This window comes from Xenopus tropicalis, chromosome 1 (assembly GCF_000004195.4).
Source record: "Xenopus tropicalis strain Nigerian chromosome 1, UCB_Xtro_10.0, whole genome shotgun sequence".
Taxonomy (NCBI): Eukaryota; Metazoa; Chordata; class Amphibia; order Anura; family Pipidae; genus Xenopus; species Xenopus tropicalis.
In genome coordinates this window covers 102,894,794-102,909,628 of record NC_030677.2, presented here as the reverse complement: position 1 = coordinate 102,909,628, position 14,835 = coordinate 102,894,794, and positions in this window count along the sequence as shown.

The window sequence follows — 14,835 nt, the reverse complement described above, 5'->3', positions numbered from 1 at the left end:
GTCTTTGTGGTGTGTTATTTATTGCCAGTATGATTGTCAGTGATTTGGTTACAGACAAGTGCTACTGTGCTATCAGCTCTCCCTTCACTATGCAGAGTCCAGATCTTGCACGTCTCCCACGTCTGGATTGTGCTAAAGATTTCTGTGCATAACACAAGCCGCCAAAGGACAAGCCTTGTTCAGTTCCAGACCTCTACTGTAACATGACTCTAACCACAGAAAAAACATGATAATTCTGTGTGCCCTCTAGTTGGTGTATTATTCCGGGAACCTTTTTTTTGTATCCTAAAAGACCCTGAAGCAAAGAAAATAACACAAGAATTTGTATAATTATTCCTCACCCTTTTACACTGATTAAGGGGGCTTTTATGTTAATAAATTACCATTTAAAATATCTTATTTACCGGTATTAGAATTTCTAGTGAATTTAGCATATAATAACTCACATAAAAAATAATGCAACTGCTTGCTTCCAAAGAAATGCATACTTGTTTTCAGGGTTTCTCTTGTTTTATAGTGTAAGTCTTGTCAGTTATATTATTGTAAATTGCCACATATATTTCTGGCAAAATTTCTTATCATCAGTGCGTCCCTCTGTCTCTGCAGTAATGTGCTACATATACTCCAGTTGACTGTGCCCATTATATCTCAGCCAGCTGTTTGCCCCCTGCCCCTCCTAAATAGCTATATTTGTACCAGTTGTTCTGACTTGTTTCAGCAGCTGCAGCTAGATACAATTTGTGATTAGGGATGACCAAACCTTTGTCAGCTCGGTTTTGCTCAAAATTCACCACTGCAACAGATTTGTGAATCTGCAGAAAAACAACAGACATCATAATCTGTTGCTTCCACCTTTCCCTCATTCCCCATTACCCAATGGGTTCTAAGCCCCCCAGAAGCTGTTTTGGGCACCTTGTTCCCTATAGAGACCAGTTGTAGCATAGTGGAAAGGAGCTTCTCTAAAAGTTATGGGCATGTATATGCTATTGTAGATATTGCTATAAACACCTTAACTGCAATGTTCACATTCCAAATATATTTCTGTGGGTTTGCAAATTTTTTATCAAAGTGAAATGCTGTAAGTTCGCTCATCAAAAATCGTGTTTTCTAACAAACTTGAACACCACCATCTAGTAGTTCCCTCCTAGACATGTCTTGCTGGCAGGATCACTTCAGCTTCATTGCATCCCTGTTTTTAGGGAGCTTTGCAAATCTTTGTTGTAGAGCACTGCACATGCTTTATGTCTAGGGCACAGGGGCAGGGGTATACACTCCTGTTACTGGTAACTAGGGCTGCTGCCCCATGGCAGAGACAACTCCAAGCGGCACAAACGAGCATTGCTGTGTAGTCCAGGGGCATGGCCATGTGTAAACAAGGCATTTTTCTTCTTAGGAGTCCCATGCTACCTGTTGGCAGGGCCCACCAACCAGGGGCTCCAGTTGACTAATGGGCTAATAATTGTCCTGCTTACTTAGTAGTTTGTGGTATAATGATTACTGACAATGGCCACTATAAGGGCAGGGGTACATGGATTGATTAGTCACGCCGCTAGAAATCTCCATTGTCGCGGGTGACTAATCTCCCCACAATGCCACCAGCTAGAATGTAAATTGCCAGTGGGATGGCATACGCGGTGCCGCTATTTGCTGAAGTCGCCAAAGTTGCCTCTAGCTGGTGGGATGGCATTGCAGGGAGATTAGTCGCCCGTGACAACGGAGGTTTGTTGCGGCGCGACTAATCTCTCCGTGTGTCACAGCCCTAACCCCGTCTTACCATACATAGTTCCTTAGGGTTGTTCTTCATTTTATATTTTCTTGATCATACGCTCCTCATATCTAATTGATCATGTTGCTTTCACCTAAATAACATTTCGAAATGCAATCATTTATCACACATCATGCCACCAAAAGTCTGATTGATCCTCATCACAAATTGATTTCTTTGACTCTTGTATTTGGCCATCCCCTCCAGAGACTGCACCACTCATTTTCTGCAGCACCACTCATTTTCTGCAACAACACTCTACACTTGCTTCTGCTACCTTTTAGGATATAATTCTAATAACCCAGACATTCAAAGCAGTCCTGCTCCACTGTTCACCTCTCACCAAATCACTCATTATGCTCTTCTAATAATCTACACGTCAGCACCTCATTCATTGCCTCTTCACATAACATGCATTCAAGACTTTGAAAGAGCTGCACCTCTTCTTTGTAGTTCCCTCCCACGTTTCATCCAATTTTCTCCCAGTCAGTTTCATGTGTTTGAGCCATTTTATTGCATTTTCAGTTCTGCATAGATGTTGGTTGCTTGTTTCCATCCGTAAAACTTATTTGACCAAGGCAAAATATTGACGCAATGGTGAAGTGCTCTACCCGTTTTGATCCATTTGGAACAGGTGCCAAGCAGCAGATATACCCAATCTGCCAAGGGTCTTTATAAAGGGCCCAGTGAGGCCCGATTGTCTACTTGTAATGAGGCAGCAAATTCACTTTGAGGCAATACTACAAACTTCACAGTGGACTACGAAGGAAAAATGTTCAAACTGTGATTCTGACTGCTGAATATGTTAGACAAAAAAAAAAAAATAATTTTAATGGTTTTTTTTTTGGATTTTAGTGGTTTTATTGCATTCGACATTGTTCTTTGTTACTTGCTTTTGCTCATGGTAATTTTGTTATATATCCATTTGGGTGCCTCTGTATGCCACATAGTTATGTGCATCAATCTGTTCAGTAGCACCCTAGCATTTATATTTAGGATGTTTTATGTTGGTACATTATGAAATGTTTGGCATCTAATAGGGTAAAGTGCACGCTTTGTGATGATTTTCAGAAATGTATAAAACTTGCTACATTTAGCATATCTTTGTAGTTTGTTAGCTTCACCAGCCTAGGGGTGCATGTCTTTAAAATCTGGCTTTGACTACATGGCACATATAACAATGGTTTAAAACATCTCTAAAATTGTTATTACGTAAGGGATGTCCTGACCAAACTGACCCACAATTTTAGGGGCTTTGAACAAAACCAATGCATTAGCTATTTGCAGTAGTATTGAATATTATTATTATTATTATAGTAGTACATTAAAGGGGTTTTTCACCTTTAAATTAACTTTTAGTATTATGTATTGAATGCTATTTTGAGACAATTTGCAGTTGTTTTTTTATTTTTTTGTTATTTGCAGTTTTTGAATTATTTTTGAATTACAGGTATGGGACCTGTTATCCAGAATGCTCGGGACCTGGGGTTTTCTGGATAAGGGATCTTTCCGTAATTTGGATCTCCATAACTTGTCCATAAGTCTGTTAAAATATCATTTAAATATTCAATAAACCCAATTGGCTTGTTTTGCCCCAATAAGGTTTAATTATATCTTAGTTGGAATCAAGTACAAGGTTCTGTTTGATAATTACAGAGAAAAAACAAATCATTTTATAAAATTTAAAATTATTTGCTTATAATGGAGTCTATGGGAGATGGCCTTTTCGTAATTCAGAACTTTCTAGATAATGGGTTTCCAGATGAGGGATCCCATGCCTGTATAACTTTTTGTTCTGCAGCTCTGTAGTTTGGAATTTTAGTAGCTATTTGGTTGCTAGGGTCCAATTTAACCTAGCAACCAGGCAGTGGTTTGAAAGAGAGACCGAAAAATGAATAGAAGAGGGCAGAAAGATAAGTAAAATGTAACATTAACAATAAAATAGTGGCCTCACAGAGCAATGTTTTTTTGGCTGCTGGGGTCAGTGACCACCTTTAGAAAAGGACAAAAAGAATGACAAATAATTAAAAAACTATAACAATTAAAAAGTGTAGACCAATTGAAAGGTATGTAAGAACGGGCCATTTTATATCATACTAAATGTTTACCTGAAGGTGAACCATCCCTTTAATATGTGTGGGACCAACAATCCACCCTAAAGATGGCCATACATCAAAATATCTTTTCCCAATATGCCCACCTTGAGGTGGGTGATATAGGGATGATCCAATCGGTTGGCCTTTTTGCTGCTATGCAGGCCCTCGGATCAAAGACCACCTTAATGCATAGATCTGGTTTTCTATCCCAGTGTTTTTCAACCTTTTTTGGGCAAAGGCACACCACCATTAGAAAATGTTAAAAAATTTAACTCTGTGCCCAGCAGCAGTGCCCCCCTAGTACATTGGTGCCCAGCAGCAGTGCCCCCCTAGTACATTGGTGCCAAGAGCAGTGCCCCCCTAGTACATTGGTGCCCAGCAGCAGTGCCCCCCTAGTACATTGGTGCCAAGAGCAGTGCCCCCCTAGTACACTGGTGCCCAGCAGCAGTGCCCCCCTAGTACATTGGTGCCCAGCAGCAGTGCCCCCTAGTACATTGGTGCCAAGAGCAGTGCCCCCCTAGTACATTGGTGCCCTGCCTACGGCACACCAGGCAACTAGTGTGCCGCGGAACAGTGGTTGAAAAACGCTGCTCTATCCAACGGAACAATCAAGCCTGCCCAATCAATGATTTTTGGCCAGATATCAGTTGGGTAGGCCTATCGGAGGGCCCAATTCATGGCCTAATAAGCTACTGATCTTGAGACATGAAACTAAAACATCAACAAATATATGGATTTTATCTGCATTTAAATATAATGCACTGATACCCTACAGTCAGGGCTGCCATCAGAAACTTTGAAGCCACATACAAATTATTTATATGGGGCCCCAATAAACATAGGCGTTCAGTGCCAACAGTTTTGGCCATGTCCCTTGTGTCACTACACAAAATTGCTGGAACAAAAATTTAAGCTTGCTAAATGTATTTTTTTTAACCACAGCTATTATAATATAAGCAGTTGTGTATGCAGAATGTCTTGTTCCCAAAGTTAAGGGGCCCTTTTACTGGCCACTCCATTGCTGAAAAGTTAATGTAGGAGACACTCATATAGATCAGTAAATAGATCCCAATAAAAAAGCTGTTGTTACTCTGTAATAAGCAGTTTAAATAAATGGTGATTGGAACAGAAGGATGTAGGAGATTTGTGAAGCCTCTTCTCTTCCTCATTTGTCAATGCACCATAGTGCACTAGCAGCTAAAACATTCAAAACTGCCCAATCCCTGAAACAACCAATATCCATGGTACCTGGATGATGACCAGGATGAGAGGGCCACTATACAAGCAGAGTTTGTATGATTATAACTGTGCGTGTATGGCACCTTTGTTTTAATACAGATACATAGACAGATTCACGCAGATAAACAGAGATTAAATGTCACGCATGGCTCTCTATTGAACTGTACTATAACCAAAAATCAGACATGAATTTGTAGATGCTGGATATACAGATACAACTGTAATCTCCCTGTATTGAATCTACAGCAGCAGTGTAAATGTGCCATAATGCCAGTTACATTAATTTTATGATTTTAGGTTCCTCCATAGTTATTGACAACACACAGATAAGCAAACAGATTCTCAAAGAGAATTGACACTAAAAGGCTTAATATTGAAAAAAATTACCCTTACAGCTTTACTAGTCTTTTAAAACCAGGCAGTTCTCTGAGGACCTGACCATCCAGTTCAAAACCTGACCAGTGGCAATCCTGTGTTACAGAAGAATATTGATATGGGATCAAAGGGACAGGAACTGGAACACAGGTTAAGAAAACATACTGTATTCAGTATATTAGAAGATAGGTTTAAAGAGACACTGGCATCCCAAAAAGTTATCTGTGCAGTGTATCCAGTTGCCATAGAGTCCCCACACAATAATTGTGAAATTGAACACTCTCACACTGAATGCCAGAAATGATATCAAATGGACAGTTTTCACAGCAATGTCCCTGATTCATACCAAAGTGAAAGAGCAACTGCATCAATTTTGAGGCAGGAAAATATATGGGGTTGCACTTAGCCCCATTGCACTTGCAATTGTAAATGATTCCTATAATGTTGCAGTAGCCATGGATATGCAAAGTATATTCCAGTTGCTCAGGAATACACTGACACACATCTCTAAAACAGGACTAATATAAGCACAGAAACCCTGGTTTCTGTGCACAGAGTGTTCTCTGCATGTCACATGTTTATTTTTTGTGTTTGAGTATGGCTTACCCATTACAGAGACATTGGTCACATGTGTAAAACATGCATGCTTGTTTTAGAAGTATTAATACAATTAGGAAGTAGAACTAAGTCTCTTGCAATTTTGGAAGCTGCCACACACCTCACGGCTGCTTTTATACAGCAAACACAGGGATGGGATCACTTATCCGGAAACCTGTTATCCAGAAAGCTCCGAATTACGGAAAGCCCATCTCCCATAGACTCCATTTTAATCAAATAATTCAGAATTTTTTAAACTGATTTCCTTTTTCTCTGTAGTAATAAAACAGTACCTTGTAATTGATCCTTAGATATAAATAATCATTATTGGATGCAAAACAATCCTGTTGGGTTTAATTAATGTTTTATTGATTTTTTAGTAGACATGGGGGTCCAAATTATGGAAAGACCCCTTATCCAGAATGCCCTTGGTCCCGAGCATTCTGGAAAACATGTCCTATACCTTTAAAGCTATTAAGAATATGATTGCTTGACTGTCTTATGTTATTCATGTGAAAAGATTGACATCTATTATTATTATATATATTTAAGCGCCAACATGTTCCTCATAGTTGTACAATAAATGGGTATATACATTTCCATACAGATTACATAAAAAAACAACCAATAACCATTAGAAGATGGCCTTGCCCAAAAGAGGTTACAATCTAATGCTGATGCCTTTAATGTCATAATGGGTAACTACCAAGCAAGTTCTGATAATATGAATGTAGGATCATTATAAACTATACAACACAATGTTTGTATGACATATTTAAAAAGTGCTAGCCCTGACCTGAAAGATTCCACATTCTCTATTTCTGGCAAAAACAGGTATTGATAGTTGATTCATCTGTAAGCATTCACTTTCAGCATAGCTAGTGATGCCAGAGAGGAACATCCTGCCAGTCTGCCCAAAACCAACCTTTTGCCTGCAGCTGTCTCATTGTTTAATCAAGTGCTGCTTAGGTAGTTACACTTGGACGACATCCCTCTGTTCTACATTACTGTTGGAAAGTGGCCCATATGTGACATTAGCTTTAGGCATGATTATGGCTGAACTATGTTTACTTGGTTTAAAAATATGTTTGCTGTATATACTACAGATAGTACTGCAGTCTTTATTCACAGGGAACAGTAAAACCTACATCATTTGTAGTAAGCTGCTAGTAGTTAATGAAAAAGTAGAAAAATGATTTCCCATAAACTGCAAAGCAATACTTAAACTGTGCTAGGTTTTATACATTTTTCCTTTTAGCCTTTCTTTAGCAAAATCTGTCAGCGACTCACAGCATGAGTGTATTTGTTTCACTCAAAACAAAAACAAGAAATCATTAAATGTATAAACAACTGTAAGAAAAGAAAAGAAAACCTACCTGTGAAACAGAATTATTAAAGATACACTACAGTAGAATTTTTTAATAGGAACACTTCCTTTGAAAAAAAACAGTTCAGGCTTGGAGCAGTAAATGTTCTGGAGGCTAATGGAATTTAACCTGTTTACTAATAAAGTGAAAGCTGGGCTTTTCCACATATGTTAAGCCTTTGTCACCAGGAAGAAATTTTTGCTGACACAAGCACAGGTGAGGGAAGGTGTTGCTAGAAAACATGCCTAGCAGTATGTTTCCTTGTAACTCAGCTTGTAATAGGTATTGGAATGTGAGAAAGTATAATTTTCCCTTTAATCATATGTGCAGTGTTTTGGGGGCTGAAGTAACGAGTGACCAGATTTAAAAGTGTATATTTGCGTGTACCACTGTGTATCACTCAAGTACAAATTCATGTTGTTTGGTTTATACTAGATCATAATAACAATGATGCCCAGTACAGTATATCTATCATTTTTATGTTTTTCTATCTGACATTGTAGCTAATGATTTCAAAGGAACAGTATTTGGTGTGGGTAGCTCTAACTGCCCTTTGAAAGCAAATTTAATGTAATCACTTGATTGGGGCTAATTTATTTTATAGTTTTAAAGTGATACTGATACTTTCCATATTTAGTTATGGAAAGGAGTTAACAATTACTGCAGAAATCAGTGTTTGCAGATGTTAATGTAGTTACATTATATTTCATAAACTTTAAAACATAGGTTCAAGGCAGACCCTCAGTTATCCCCATGCATACAGTGTATATGTGGGGAAAAAAATGTCAGCACTCAAATGTTTTTTTGATAAAGTGAAAAGAAAACCAATGTATTTTCTCTCTCTCTGGTGCAGAATGCAGAAATGCCCCTAACTACACATATGCTGCCTGGGGCCTTCAGGAAGCAGGGTTACCACTGGGCCGATAAACTGATATTTAATGCTAATGTTACTTATAGGAAGACGTTTTGTATCATGGTAGGGTTGCCACCTTTTCTGCAGTCTGAGAGCTGTATTGTTTACTAGCAATGAGAATGCAATCACTGCATGGGGAGGAGAAGAGTACAGACATTTGCAGGAGGAGCAAACTCCAGGTAATACATTACCCTAAGGCTAATGACAGACGTGATGTGACATATCTGCCCAAGAGCACGTTTTCAGACTGAAATCTGTCCTGTGTGAGCAGTAACAGTTAGATTTGTGTCACTGACAACAAGCCCAGGTGGAATTTGGCAGTTTTCCAGCATGTTTCGATTTTGGTATATGAATAATCAATATTTATGGCACAGTATGTGTTCCGATCATATATGGTCACCTTTGGCTGCTATTTTTTAGAAGCAGAAGAAGGGCAGTAGGTTAAAGGAGAGCTAAACCCAAATACAAATACAGCTATAAATGCCATATTTTATATACTGAACTTATTAAAGCAACCTAAAGGATCGACACCTCTATAGTAGTAATGATCCAGCCCCTCAAAATTGTCACAGGAGGTTACTATACTGGAATCTGTGTCTGTGACATGCTAAGGTGAGAAGCTAATCTTAGGGGGCACAGATCTTCCCTGCTAAAGGGCTGTGGGTGCCTTGGGCTGGTACAGAAACCCAAACATAATATATACCCAAACATAAAATACATTTCTAGCCTACTTCTTTAGTTAAGTGTTAGTTCACCTTTAAACACTCCTTAGCTAACTAGCAGACAATCCTCCAAACATTATTGAAATGGCAAAACTTTATTACATGGCGTGCTTATTACAGGGAGAAAGTGACAGGACTTTTATTGCAGGGGGCCAGGTGAGGTGTGTTTGGGGGGGATCTGTGTGAACTGACATGTCTGATAACCAGTGTTCTTTGTCAGAGTAGAATTCGCTGAAAAGATAACTGTAGAGGACATTTCCCAATCAATCCTGAATAAAAGGGCACCTATCATACAAAAATAGTTTCCTCCACCAGAGGTGCAGACTAATAAATCAGCATTCCAGTTGAGGGAAAAAGTATTTTGTGATGAAACCCCCTTTGTAAGCACTGCATCACACCAGTGTCCATGTTGAGGCACAGACATACACATAATGAGCAAATGACTGCATGTGATTGGCTGATGTGTCACCTGGCCCTATACTACATGCCTGTGCCTGCACATTTGCTCATATGCATGCATGTGCCCCAATATAGCCCCTTGCACCAGGAGCTCCCTGTGTGGGTAGGGTAGCACTCCCAAGGGAGATTTTCTTTACAAAATACCATTGTTTTCATCAAGATGAGTACAGGCTTTATTAGCCCACACCTGAATTATAGGTGGAGTTTAAGGCTAGTGCCACACTAAGCTATTCTTGGCCTGTGGATTTGAGTGGAGGGGCTGTTTCTCAGCAGGCAGTTTTTTTAGTTAGTTTGTGGTTTCAATAACCTCTAAAACCACAAAATGTTGATAAATGGGCCCCCCGTGTCGGTTTAGAATAGTGTGAAATCACAAGCCTTAATTTGCTGTGCTTAGCAAAGTCCTGTACTTTGTTCAGCCAGATTTCTATGCAATTATAGTTATCACATCCCTGCCACTTTACCATTTTCAGAACATTCCTGTTAAACATACTATACCCAAATGACCCTTTAAATTTGATGTACTTGATACATAGAAATTGTTGTTATGTGATGGCACTGAAGAGGGGGGGTGGGGGATAGCAAAAAACCCTGCTTAAAGAATAATCTTTTCAAAAAGTGAGTTGATTTCATTCAGTGTATGAAGATATAGCCAAAAGGCAATAAATATTGCAACAGAACTCAGTGTGGCTGAGGGCACTGCCTTCCTTGTATAAAGCCAGAGCAAATGCTTCTTAATTCATCTGATAGCTGAAGAACTTCTGTACCACTTCTGGAGTGGAGTTTTGTAAATTTTTGTGTAAAGATATCAGCCGTGCCCCCAAAAGCAGCTGACTCTTGACCTAGACATGGGAACCTTACATACCACAGATAATACAGGGCAGTCTTACTTTTTATTTGGACAAATGAATAAAGCGTATGCACAATATCTCCCAGTGCAGTTACTTGGGAAACTGCTTTTTTTTTTATTCCTGCAGAGAGCGACAGCTGGGACTTCTGAAGCAGCTGGTTCTTCTGTTGGGGAAAGATGGTTCCTTTAGCAATAGGAGTTTGGCTGTTCACCTTCCACACACAGGTACAAGAGAACCCTGTTTATAACACCTGCCTTAAGAAGACATTAAGAAATTGCCTTGCATCTAAAGACACCAAGAGCACTACGGGCAAAAAACATGAAGCTTGGCACCTGTTTTATGCAATTTGCTCCATCCATCTCTTAGTTAATGAGCCCTATAGTGACAATAAGAAGGTTTGCTGCAGAGTGAGTTCCTTAAGAAACAGCCTGTGGGTAAAGGAATCCTGCCAGGCAGTGTTGAACATGGGCCAAATGTAACAGGAGATGGACAAGCATGAACAAAGGGGCTTTGTCAGGCTAGAAGTACAAGATACAATGAACCAGCTGCCAGCGTCCAGTCAGACAGAGCACACAAACCCATTCCCCCCACCCACACACACATACCCACACCCACTGTGACTGACCACTGATGCTTTTTACAATGCTAAGATGACAGTTATTCCACAACTAAGGAAATAGCACATACAGTATGTAGTCAAATCTTATGTACAGAGTAGTACTACTAGCACAGGGAATATCTGCTTGTGATTTATTGGCCACTTCTGAGAATTTCCATTTCTGCTAAATGACATGGTTCATTCTGGAAACATGAGAAAGAAGAGTCAGGTCACAGCGTTCATGTACAGTTGCTGATCTAAGAGGCATCAGTTGTGCCGGGGATCACTTCCAGGGGGGCGTGAACGATGTTTTGCCAGAGACAGATCAAGGATGAGGATGTAACACCTTCCCATACTTCACTGGGTTTTTGCTGTTTCATTTTGTTATCAAGTATGTGAAAGCAAACAAAAGCTATTGGTTTCTTGAGATGGTTTCACACAAAGTTTTATCAAATCCAGACAATTTCACAAAACTGTATAATTGTTTAAGGTCATTTAGATAGTTTCCTTAAAAGAAGCATTTATCTAGTCATCTGACCCAGAAATACTCATTTTTTGCATTTGAAACACAATATCAAGGAAGAAGCTGGAGGCGGGCAGTGATTGTAGCCGTATGGGTAAAACTTTACTCCAACTATACACAAGCATTCAAAAGCTGCCAACTTACTCAGTCCTTTCAGACCAGGGTCGGACTAGGGGGTGCGGGGCCCCTGGAGCGATAGCCCCTAAGGTACCTCAGCCAGACACGTCACCTGCAGGGGCCCCTGGAGCGCACCCCTAATCCCCATCTCCCCCCGCCTGATGTCCTCCCCTGTATGCGAGTATGTGAAACGCATCAGGGGAGGACATCAGCGGCAACAGGGTCGGGTGGGCCCAGTCCGACCCTGTTTCAGACCAAGCCAGCAGCTTATTGGCCCATGCATGGGGCCTGCTGAATGGCCTGCCAGATATCAGTCAGGCAGTCCAACTAAAGTGGACTACATTAGCTGTTGATGTGGTCCTCATTTGATGGAACTGGTGACCCTTCTGTGTGATCTGATTGCTGACCCCAGGGCCAACGATGAGATCAGCCCAATTAGGCCTAGTGTGTGGACAGCCAAATCAGGCCCAGATGCGCTCGCTTGGCAACCTCACCAAACAAATGGATCTGGCAGTATATGGCTAGCTTTAGGCAACTGGTAAGTTAATTGTAGGAATATATTACTGACCCCCTCATGGAAATGAGGAGGAAGAGAATTAACTTCTTTTTACAAACAGAAGTTTGGGGCAAGTCTAAATGATAACAGATTTCCATTACCAAGATGTTGTCTGGAGTAATTATAAGATGTTGCCATCTCGTAATTTTTTTTGCAGTGATATTACTGCCACATCTGTAATATACTCATTAAATATTTTCTGCAGTCCACTGCAAAGGGTTAAAAATGTTAGGTCTGCCTAATTTTGTTGAGACAGCCCTGCTCATCCATGTATTAAGTAAGCGATGGGGGAAAGCAAAAGCAGTGAAGGGTTGTGGTGGTGGGTGTGCTTATGTGTTTGGTGGACCCCTGAGGTGAGTTGCTCTGGTGGGCCCAAGGTACCCCGGTCTGACACTGCTGGGTAAGGGTAAAGTAAACTTTCATGCATTCATGCTCAATTATATTACATTAAATTACATTAAATATTATTAGTGTTGTATTAACTGAAGATTTTGGAAGGAGAAACTGGGATTAATTTGTGAATTAGATGGTAAATATAACAGCACCTCATTTTATTGTCCCTGTTCTAATGGAATCTCTGCATTCTATTCTTTCCTGCTGCCAATAGTTAAGTTACAGAAGCAGCAGGGGCAGGGCCCTGTTTTAGCTCAGCCTTCAATGAGGCCAGTGGTTTTGTTTGCGTATTAATGCTGCATAAAATCCTTACACGTGTTCAATGGTAAACACTCGTGACTCTACAGTATATCATGGTCATATGGGACACCTGTTTAAATCAATGGGTTAGTGCTGATTAAAAGCAGGCAGTAAGTCAGTGGGTCAGTGATGTGACATAAAAAAGCAGGCGTGCAGTAGATAAAGATGCTGGTTCTGTTGAGCTCTACAGGGGGTAAATGGCTTTGAATTTCAGGAGACGGGTGGGAGATCCTAATATATTATAAATTGCAAATAGCTTTAAGATTATATAATAGTGACCCTTTTTCCTTTTTGGCATATAGTGTCATGGGGCTTGAAAAATATGCTGGGAGACAATAGACATGGGGGCATTTTCTACATGTCGCGCTGTCCATTGCCAATTTTACAGTAAAACCTCAATTTTACATATCCTGATTTTAGTTTTATTGTGGTCCAACCAATATTTATAATGCATTTTCCCGGATCTTTCCCCACTATTTTTTCTGGTCCCCTAAAAAACATAAAAATGAGGTTTTATTGGGTTTCTATCATATACCATGTAGTAACTGAAAGACTACTTTCTGGAAAAAAGTTGTGTATAATGAGACCATATACCTGGAGGATTATGTTCCACTTGTCCATCTTAAATACAAAGTCTAAACTAGTTTGAATAAGTTTCAGTAGAAGTGGACCCTGTAAGGCTGATGCCACACCAGGCGTAGGGCTGATTTTTTTCGGCAAGCGGAAAAACGCTTGCCGAAAATTCAGCCCTACGCCTGCTACTTGTGCCTGCACCCGAATGAATGGGATACGCTCGGGTGCAGGCACATGTAGCCGATATACGCATGAAAACGCGAGAGAATGCAAAGTCTAGCGTTTTCGTGCGTATATCGGCTACATGTGCCTGCACCCGAGCGTATTCATTCATTCGGGTGCAGGCACAAGTAGCAGGCGTAGGGCTGAATTTTCGGCAAGCGTTTTTCCGCTTGCCGAAAAAATCAGCCCTACGCCTGGTGTGGCATCAGCCTAAGTACTCCCCTGCAGGCCCTCCCCATTGTGAGCTACATAATTAAAGTACCACTGTTTAACCCTCTCAGTTTTCTCATTGTTCTGACTGTTTTGTTAGCACTATGTGCATTATGCAAGGGGCATTATCGGTTCACCAGCAATTTAAATAAACCAAGCATGGAGTGGCTTCGGCTTTCTCTGTTTGTCCTGTATAGCTCAAACAGACACATGGAACAGATATCATTATGTCTTCTTTCCAATAGTAGCGCAAGACAGTGAGCAGATGGCCCTTAGACCGATTCGGCAGCTAATCGGCCCGTGTATGGGCACTACCGACGGGTCTGCCCGACCGATATCTGGCCTGAAATCAGGCAGATCTCGACCGGGCAGGTTAAAAAATCTAGACGGATCGGGGACCGCATCGGCTTGTTGATGGGTGCTGGGTGCTGTGAGCCCCCTGTTATTCCCTGGTTTCTTTTAGAAATATATTTCTGTTTCTGATGTATTATAGCTCATTTATTAAAGCGTAAAGCACTTGGAGAAGAAATGCAAAGAACTTATTTTTATTCACAATGCAGCAGGTTTTTTTTAATACATAATTCAAAGTAACATAGAATAGAGCTGTAAAACAGCATGTACTGCTACTTGTCTCATACAGGCACACATAAAAATCAACTTTATTAAATCTCATGCAAGTGCTCTAAGTTTAGTATTGACATGCAACTCATTAGGTGAAAATCAGTTGTGTGTGGTGGTGCAGCAGCCTACAGGAACTCACATTCAGTCAGGTGTTATTTCCAGGGCTTCTTTGTTGTTCTAGGTGCAAGTTGCAAGGAGTGTGTAAAGGATCAAGTGATTTTTAGAATAGCATTTAAATGCATGGAATTTTGCAAGTATTGTGCGCTTTGTTATTGGTTTACAATGCTGTTTTGTTCCTTCAAAGGAGAAAGACAGTACAAAATGAAGCAGCTTTAGTTATG